Source organism: Schistocerca americana, chromosome 6 (genome assembly GCF_021461395.2).
Source record: "Schistocerca americana isolate TAMUIC-IGC-003095 chromosome 6, iqSchAmer2.1, whole genome shotgun sequence".
Classification (NCBI taxonomy): Eukaryota; Metazoa; Arthropoda; class Insecta; order Orthoptera; family Acrididae; genus Schistocerca; species Schistocerca americana.
In genome coordinates, this window is record NC_060124.1 from 70,303,915 (window position 1) to 70,312,707 (window position 8,793).

General features: G+C 39.9%; 1 non-coding gene across 1 annotated transcript; it reads right to left on the bottom strand.

Annotated features, from left to right (window-relative positions):
• Nucleotides 1-1,368: 1,368 nt before the first annotated feature.
• Nucleotides 1,369-1,443, bottom strand: Trnat-ugu. Its single transcript has one exon. It is a non-coding gene; the product is annotated as a tRNA-Thr (tRNA).
• Nucleotides 1,444-8,793: the final 7,350 nt, after the last annotated feature.

Here is an 8,793-nt window from a genome sequence, read left to right on the forward strand (position 1 = left end):
CAGCCCCCTTATATTGTTTGCAGATGGCACTGTCATTTACCGTCTAGTAAAATCATCAGACAATCAATTCCAGTTTCAAAATGATCTAGAGAGAATTTCTGTATTGTGCAAAAAGTGGCAATTGGCACTAAACAAAGAAAAGTGCAAGGTCATCCACATGGGTACTAAAAGAAATCCGATAAATTTTGGGTACACAATAAATCACACAAATCTAACAGCTGTCAATTCAACTAAATACCTAGGAATTACAATTATAAGCAACTTAAATTGGAAAGACCATATAGATAATATTGTGGGGATGGCAAAACAAAGACTGCGCTTTGTTGGCAGAACACTTAGAAGATGCGACAGGATATCGAAAAAGTGCAATAAAGGGCATCTTGTTTCATGTTATCGTGCAATAGGGGTGAAAGTGTCACTGGTATGATACACGAGTTGGGGTGGCAGCCACTGAAACAAAGGCAGTTTTCTTTGCGGCAATATCTATTTATGAAATTTCAGTCACCAATTTTCTCTTCCAAATGCGAAAATATTTTGTTGACACCTACCTGTGCAGGGAGAAATGATCATCATAATAAAATTAGAGAAATCAGAGCTTGAACAGAAAGATTAAGGTGTTCCTTTTTCCCATGTGCCAATCGAGAGTGGAATGGTAGAGAAGTAGTATGAAAATGGTTCAATGAACCCTCTGCCAGGCACTTAAGTGTGAATTGCAGAGTAACCATGTAGACATAGATGTAGAAGTAGACTAACACTGGATTAGTCACTCTCCTTCCTAGCCTTCACTCATGGCTACTGTGTCAGGTTTTCAGGAGATGTACATTTCTGCTCACACCCATGGAGCCCAACCATTCGCAGCATGCAAGAAGATGTCAAATGATTCATCTCAGTGACACCCCATCTGCACTCATGCCAAGGGGTCAGAAGACAAGACAGCTATACCAGAATGAGATTTTCACTCTGCAGAACACTTGCCCTCGAAAGGCAAAGGTCCCGTGTTCGAGTCTCGGTCCGGCACACAGTTTTAATCTGCCAGGAAGTTTCAAGACAGCTATAGTTTTGATTGTTTCAGGAAATGAAATTACAATGAAATCCAGACCATTAGCTGCTTACAAGCATTGATAAATATCAACGAGGACAGTTGAAAACATGTGCCTCGACCAGGACTCAAACCTTGTATCTCCTGCTTACATGGCAGATGCTCTATCTGACTCAGCATTTGAGGACACAGAGGATAGTGCGACTGCAGGACTTATCTTTGACACAATCCCCGTGAGACCCACATTTCCAACATATTAGAATTATGTGTCAATACCTTCAGCTGCTGACGGGTGTTGATATATATCAACGGGGACAGGTGAAAATGTGTGCCTCGACCGGGACTCGAACCCGGGATCTCCTGCTTACAGGGCAGATGCTCTGTCCATCTGAGCCACCGAGGGCACAGAGGATAGTGTGACTGCAGGGACTATCTCACGCATGCTTCTCGTGAGACCTACATTCTCACCGTATATGTCCACACATTACATTCGTAGTGTCCCTACCCAACACACTCATAATTCATGGAAGACATTCTTACCAAGTCCCATAAGAGTTCGGGTAATATGCGTGCATCCACACAGAAGAAGAAGGTCATAGCCAGTGTTGCCAGAAATATATACTTATATGGATATGGTGTCTGTTCTTTCAGACATGTCTGAACAAAATTAGAATTATATATTAATACCTTCAGCAGCTGAGGGGTGTTGATATATATCAACGGGGACAGGTGAAAATGTTTTCAACTGTCCCCATTGAGATTTATCAACACCTGCAAACAGCTAATGGTCTGTATTTCACTGTAATTTCATTCTTTGGGAGCAGCAAGATTACCAATGGCATCTGTTCTTTTAGACATGTCCGAACAACAGATACCATCTTCGTATAGACAAGGCTTAGCACCCAATGATCTTCTTCAGTACGGATGCACTCACATTGCTCAAACTCTTACGAGAATTGGTAGATTGACTGCCATGAGTAATGAGTATAGTGGGCAGGGGCACTACAAATATAGTGTGTGGACAGTAAGATGGAAATATGGGTCTCATAGGGAGCATGCCAGAGATAACTCCCTGCAGTTGCACTATCCTCTGTGTCCTCGATGGCTCAGGTGGATAGAGCATCTGCCATGTAATCAGGAATCCTGGGTTCGAATCCTGGTGGGGGCACACATTTTCAACTGTCCCCGTTGATATTCATCAGTGCCTGTAAGCAGCTAATGGTCTGGATTTCATTGTGATTTCATTCTTCAAGAGCTGCAAGGTTACCAATGGTATGTGTTCTTTTGGAGATGTCTGAAACAACAGATACCAAGTTCATATGTTTCAGGAAAGATTCAACAATAATATGTTGGAAGCATTGGTTCATTAACAACCACTGTAAGGATGATGTTGATTGAACATTCTCTGCACAGTAGTTCTTCGCAAGCTGTAGAGATGAATGGCACAACCTTCTTTCAAGTCTTGACAGCTCTATGACTTCAGCGGGAGCTTCCAAGTGAAGTTCACACTAGTACTGGACTCTGATACCACTTTAAAGGACGAAATAACCAAAATGATCAACATGAGGCCCCACTGCCTCACATTCAAGGACAAATTTGACAACAGAAGCTTCTAGGAATTGTGTTTCGGAGACATGAGGACTTGGTAAACCTCCAGCACAAGTCAGTGGATAGTTGCTGACAACTGGTTTCACACAAACTTCTGGGGATGGGTGGTTCCAAAATGACTGGATTTTAAGGCTAAATTGTCAGGTGCCCACATTCCTAGTGAACACGGCATTGGGCCTCTGTGTTCTCGTGTGCCACAAGAATACTTCTAAAACACCATTATTGCAGCTGATAACAACTCACATATTCTGATTTATGGTAAAAAGTGTCTAGAATTGGATCTCAGTATGAAGAGGAAGCTTCAATGGAGCTTCATAGTGGCTGACGTCACAGTACCTATCATTGGGAGGGGTTTCCTCTACAACTTTCTAGTGTCTGCTGATCTCTACAATGGAAGGCTCTAGTTATTAGCAGAAGTAGATTAAATGCACATCAACCTTCCTTTTATACAGGAATCTCCAGAAATCATACCTCCTGATAAGCCAGGTATGTGCAAACACAATGCGTTGCATTATATTCAGACATAGTCTGAACCACCAGTTGTTGCTGCTAAGCGTCACCAACTAACACCAGGGAAATTTTTTGCAGCACAGGAGAGCATCCAGAAGCAAAATAGACATACATAATGACACCCTTAGTCAACCTTGCCATTCCATATGGTTTTGAAGAAAAACAATACATGGCATTTGTGGAGCAACCACAGAGTTCTAAACGCAAGGACAGTGCCTGATAGATATCCTATCCCGCTTGTTATGGACTTCAACAATTTGTTTGCTAAAGCATCATTGATTGCAAGAAAGTTTAGCCACAAATAGGAATATCACTACATGCCTTACAGTTTACAGAACATATTGCAAATCTGGCACACAGGTGAGGACTATTGTATTTGCAGCACGCAGGTGGTCACAGCTGACTGGGATAAGCAACATGCATCACTGAAAAAATTACATCTTGCAGCAGCTGTGCAGATGACGAATTGATTTGACATTCACAGCAGCAGCAGTATGAATAAAAGTAAGGCAATTGATAGCAAAAACCGTTTTATATTAAGCGATACATAATGAGTGGCCTTAACGAACAAGGCAGTGTGATGGGGGAGAATGGACTACAGGGGAGTGATGTGATCGATAACAAAGCTATAGAGGTTAAGTTTTTAAATGAACCAAAAGACTTAATGGGGTCTGATTCGGTAAACAATTGTGGTTATATATCAGACATGCACGTAACTTTGAATGAGGGGAACGAAAGTCCTGTTGTAGATGAGATGATAAGGGTGTCATCTACATTGTGTGATGATGTGAGCAAAATTGATGAAAACAGTACTGAAGTGGGTGAAATATTTAAGGCTAAGGAGGAAGAATCTCATAGCAAAAGTCAGCAAAGGCAAATGTTTATGGCAGACAGAAAATTAGAAGTGATGTTAAGACAAATTATGAGTATTATGAGTATGAAAGAAGACATTAGTAGTATGAAAAAGGACATTAGTAGTATGAAAAAAGACATTAGTAGGGTGGAAAATGGTATGAAAGAAGACATTAACAGGGTGGTAAAGAAGACTGATACCATAGCATTAGAACTGATATGGTTAGCTTAAAGGATGAACTGAAGAAAGAAATTAAAAAGGACACTCAGGTAGTCAGCTCTAATCTTTCAGAATTAAATAAGAAGGTTGAGGCAGTAACTAAAGACTGAGATGAAAAGATGAAGAAAGTAGTACATAACACTAATGAGAAACTAACATTGATGAGTAGTAAAAGTACAGAAGAAAGAAACTTTGTGATGACTATAGTAGGCAGGTGAAGGCTTCCGAGAAACAGTGTAAAGATGAAGTCAAAGCAGCCAGGAAATTTTGTGCTGGAAATAGGATTAAACTTGACAACCAAATTGGTCAGATTAAAAATCATTTAGAAACGGAGGTAGAAACCAAGTGTGCAGTTGTGGTAGAGGAAAAACTGGTAAAAGTAAATAAAAATGTAGATTTAAAGTTGGCTGAAATGGAGAAAAAGATGGAAGAGGTACAAAATCTAAAGCATAGAGTATGTAGTGTCCCAAACAGTCCATCATTTATTAGTTGTAAGGGATTTAATAATTTTGAACCATATGAGGAAGTGCATCCACTGGATTTCATTAGTGAATTTAACGATTTCCCTGAAACATGGAATGACGAAGAGAAAAGATCATTTGTGAGAGATTTTTTGAAAGGGGACGCTTATGGATGGGCAGCTGATAGCTGTACTGTGTGGAAAACCTTTGAGGCAGCATTTTTAGGTGAACATTGGTCCAAAGAGAAGCAGCAGAGAATTTTGAGTTAATTTTGGGGAGGAGAGAGATTTAACTCTAGGAAGGGTGCTGTGAAAGGTTTCTGTCAGCTTTGGATAAACAAATTGAAATATTTGGACAAAGAGCTAGGTAGTGAATCACTAATTATGGGTTTAGAAACTAAGTTGCTTCAGAAAGTTAGAGAATTGCTTGTACCTGCCCCTAGGGGTAATATTAGTAATTTCTTATATTATGTTGATAAAGTGGAGAGGATGAAGCCCTCAGTGGAAGACTGTAAGAGGAATTTTGATGGCAATAGTTAGTCAGGGAGAGAATTTGAGATAAATAGAATTAACAGGACTAATTATAGTAGAAATTCAAGGAATGGTTGGGTGAAGGATAGCCAGAATGAGCACAGAAATAGTAGGAGAAATTCAAGTAACAGAAAAGGAGAAGATGATTTTAGATCAACTAATTAGCCAAGTATTTGAGGACAGTGAAAGTTACAGTGAGTCTGGTTCTGACAGTAGTTGTAATGATGATAGCAGTGACAAATCCAGTTGTGATGAGGACGAGGTATTTGAATTTATAATTGATAATGATGGCAATGTGTTAAGTAAAGAAGAATTGAGGAGGATAAATTATGCCTAATGAAGAGTTAGAGTTTACTGAGAGTGGTAATGAGGAGTGTCATTTGGCTGTGTCTGATAATTAGTTTGGTAAACAGGATGATAGTTATTCCAGGGAAACGATTAATGAGGATTTGTTGTATGAAGAAGATCATGTGGTAAGTAAAAAGGAAGTGTGGCACCCTGTAATAACAGCAAGTGTACAAGGTGTACATGTTAAGTGTTACAGTGGTAATGATTTGAATGGCATTTCACAGGCATTTTTTGAATCCATTAAGAACACAGGGGGTATAGTTGTGATGCATGTTATGGAATAAAAATTATTGGTGCTAGTGGTAAGCTATCAAATAATGTGAAGCAAGAGATACTATTAACTGTGGAATTGGCAGGACAGCTGTTGGAGTGAAATTTCTTGGTGATTCAAAATTGATGTAATATTTAGGACTAATTTCTTGTGCAATTAACAAGTAGATGGTTCATCATTCTGTGTTGGATTCATTATGTGGTGACAATGCTTACCCCAGCTGTCTGTCTCATTTTTCGTGTTTCCTGCGATAGTCAAACTCTTCCCTTATCCTGTCTGTAGTATACACGCTGAGTCAGGAGGAAAGGTACATGCTTTGAGGGTGAGACCAATTCGAGGTAGTTTCCCGACTTGGTAGACCACAAGTGTCCAGTATCCAACTGTTCGTCTCAACTTGCTGCCTCAGTATGCTACCTCAAATTGGCCTACAAAAACAATGTAAGCTACAGTGCATGCATGTCGAGCGAGTTTTTCAACATTCTCATGCTCTCTGCACAAAAACCGTTAATTGTAGAGAAAAAATGAATAGGACCTTTTTTTTATAGGAAATTTAATATAGTTTAATTTTGTACTGTGACATTTTTTCCATGGAAGGTGCAGTTTTCGAGTTATTCAAGGAAAACATACAATAGTGATGTTAAATGCATTCTGTCCCGGAAACCATTCGGAATTGGACATACATCCATATGAAGTTTTTTGTTCAGAATCACTAATACTATCACCCCTCAAAGCATGTATCTTTCCTCCTGACTCACACTGTATAAGTGAATTAGAGACATTGTCTTCGACTTTCATGAGATTTTGTACAGCATAATACTTTAGTATAGGAATATTTTAGAAAAGGTTTCTCCAGTGAGTCATAAGAGGATGGAAGAAATGATAACAAAAAATGGAAGCGGTATTTGGTAAAAATCTATGAGATACTGTGTTTATTCTGGTTTTATAAGATATAATGGAAGTAAATTAGTGTCACAATTAAAGAATTTCTGTCACTGAAAGAGGTAAGGTATACAGAAAATTAAAAGGTGTCAGCATACGTGGAGGAAAAGGTGCAGATTATCTGAAAACTATAATTAGCATCTGAAGTAATCAGCTCATGTGTGAAATTAGTTTAATTTGGTGCAGCAGCAGAGGCAATGTGCAATAAAAACCATCTTGAATATTAGATCTTGATATTAATTATGGTACAATGGAAGTGTTTGTGTTCAGTGCAATCAGTGTATGAAGATAACTGTCTACTTATAGAAGTGTGTCATGGTACAGCCTCTTCTAACATTAAGAAAATAAAACTTCAAACATAGTTGTCTGGAGTAATGTATGGAAAGAATAAGCAATATTTGTATGTATATTGCCCTTCAGGCTAGAATCTCAAGCAATTTGATGGAATACAGTGAAATAATAGTTTTTTAAGTGATAATTTTGTCTGATCATTAATGAGAGTTAAGTTTGCCCTAGCATAAGGATCTGTTACTGTGGAATATTTTAGTAGAATGAGTTTTGCATTGGATAATCAGAGCAGGTGTTTATTTATTAGATAATGAAGAAATAATGAATAAAGTTAGGGTCTTAATGGTTAGGGAGCCTGTATCTGCAGTAGGGATATTTTTTGAGAAGGCACTCCACTAGCTAACAAGGTACAAAATGTAAATAAAATAATAGGGCTGACAGACATGATTGAGTAATGAAAAAGATAACTGTATACAAACAAATGTGGTGTAACAATATTATTTTGAACGTGGCAACATTAGGTACTGTGTATATTGTGCAATTCATGACACTGCAACAGTGTGCTCCCTGTCGCTATTGGATAAGCAGCAGCAGCAGCAAGTCGTATACTCCTAGCTCACTCATTTGTTAAATAGTTTAATTCTTAATTTCTTTGCGTGTTTTTGGTACTTGCATTGTCTAATTCATAAATTTCTGGCGTATTATAGTATTTGAGACTTGTAGCATCGCGTTTTAGTACCTGAATAGTGTAAATTCGCATAGTCATTTGTCTTCTGTTTTTGTTTTGAACGGCCAGTGTTGGTTGGTCACAGTCAGTGTGCTCCCTGCTGTCGTTGGATAAGCAGCTGCAGCAGCAAGTCGTATACTCCTAGCTCACTCATTTGTTACATAGTTTAATTCTTAATTTCATTGCGTGTTTTTGGTACTTGCATTGTCTAATTCATTAATTTCGGGTGTATTATAGTATTTGAGAGTTGTAGCATCGCGTTTTAGTGCCTGAATAGTGTAAAATCATGTAGTCTCCTTCCGCCGCCGAGCAGTGTGTCAGCAGTGCGCAAGTAGCAGCATTACTGCATTTACTAGGCAATCTTGTATTTTAATAACCGTTTAAATTTTGTGTCGATTTGTTTGCGCTCTCTGTAGATTAGTTCAGACGTTCTTTGCACAACAGTTTTTAGCATGGATAGGGACTGCAACTGCTGTGTTCGGATGCAGGCTGAGTTGGCATCCCTTATCTCCCAGCTTCAGGCAGTGTTGGCTTCGGTCACACAGCTTGAGGCTGTTGCCAATGGGCATCACTGTGGGGTTCCGGATGGGGGTTTGTCGGGGACGGCCAGCTCATCCCACGCATCCCCCGATCGGATTACGACTGTGGTTGCCCGGGATACTGCCCGCATTGAGGCTGATTCCTCACCTGTGGTAGAGTGGGAGGTCGTCTCAAGGTGTGGCAGGGAGCAAAAGACATTCCGGAGGGCTGAACGGAAGGCCTCTCCAGTTTGTCTGACGAACCGGTTTCAGGCTCTGTCTCAGGCTGATACTGATCTTCGGCCTGACATGGCTGCTTGTCCTGTTCCAGAGGTTGCCCCTCCGTCTGCAAGATCCGGGCGGTCGCAGAGGGTGGGCTTACTGGTAGTTGGGAGCTCCAACGTCAGGCACGTAATGGGGCCCCCTAGGGATATGGCAGCAAGAGAGGGGAAGAAAACCAATGTGCACTCCGTGTGCATACC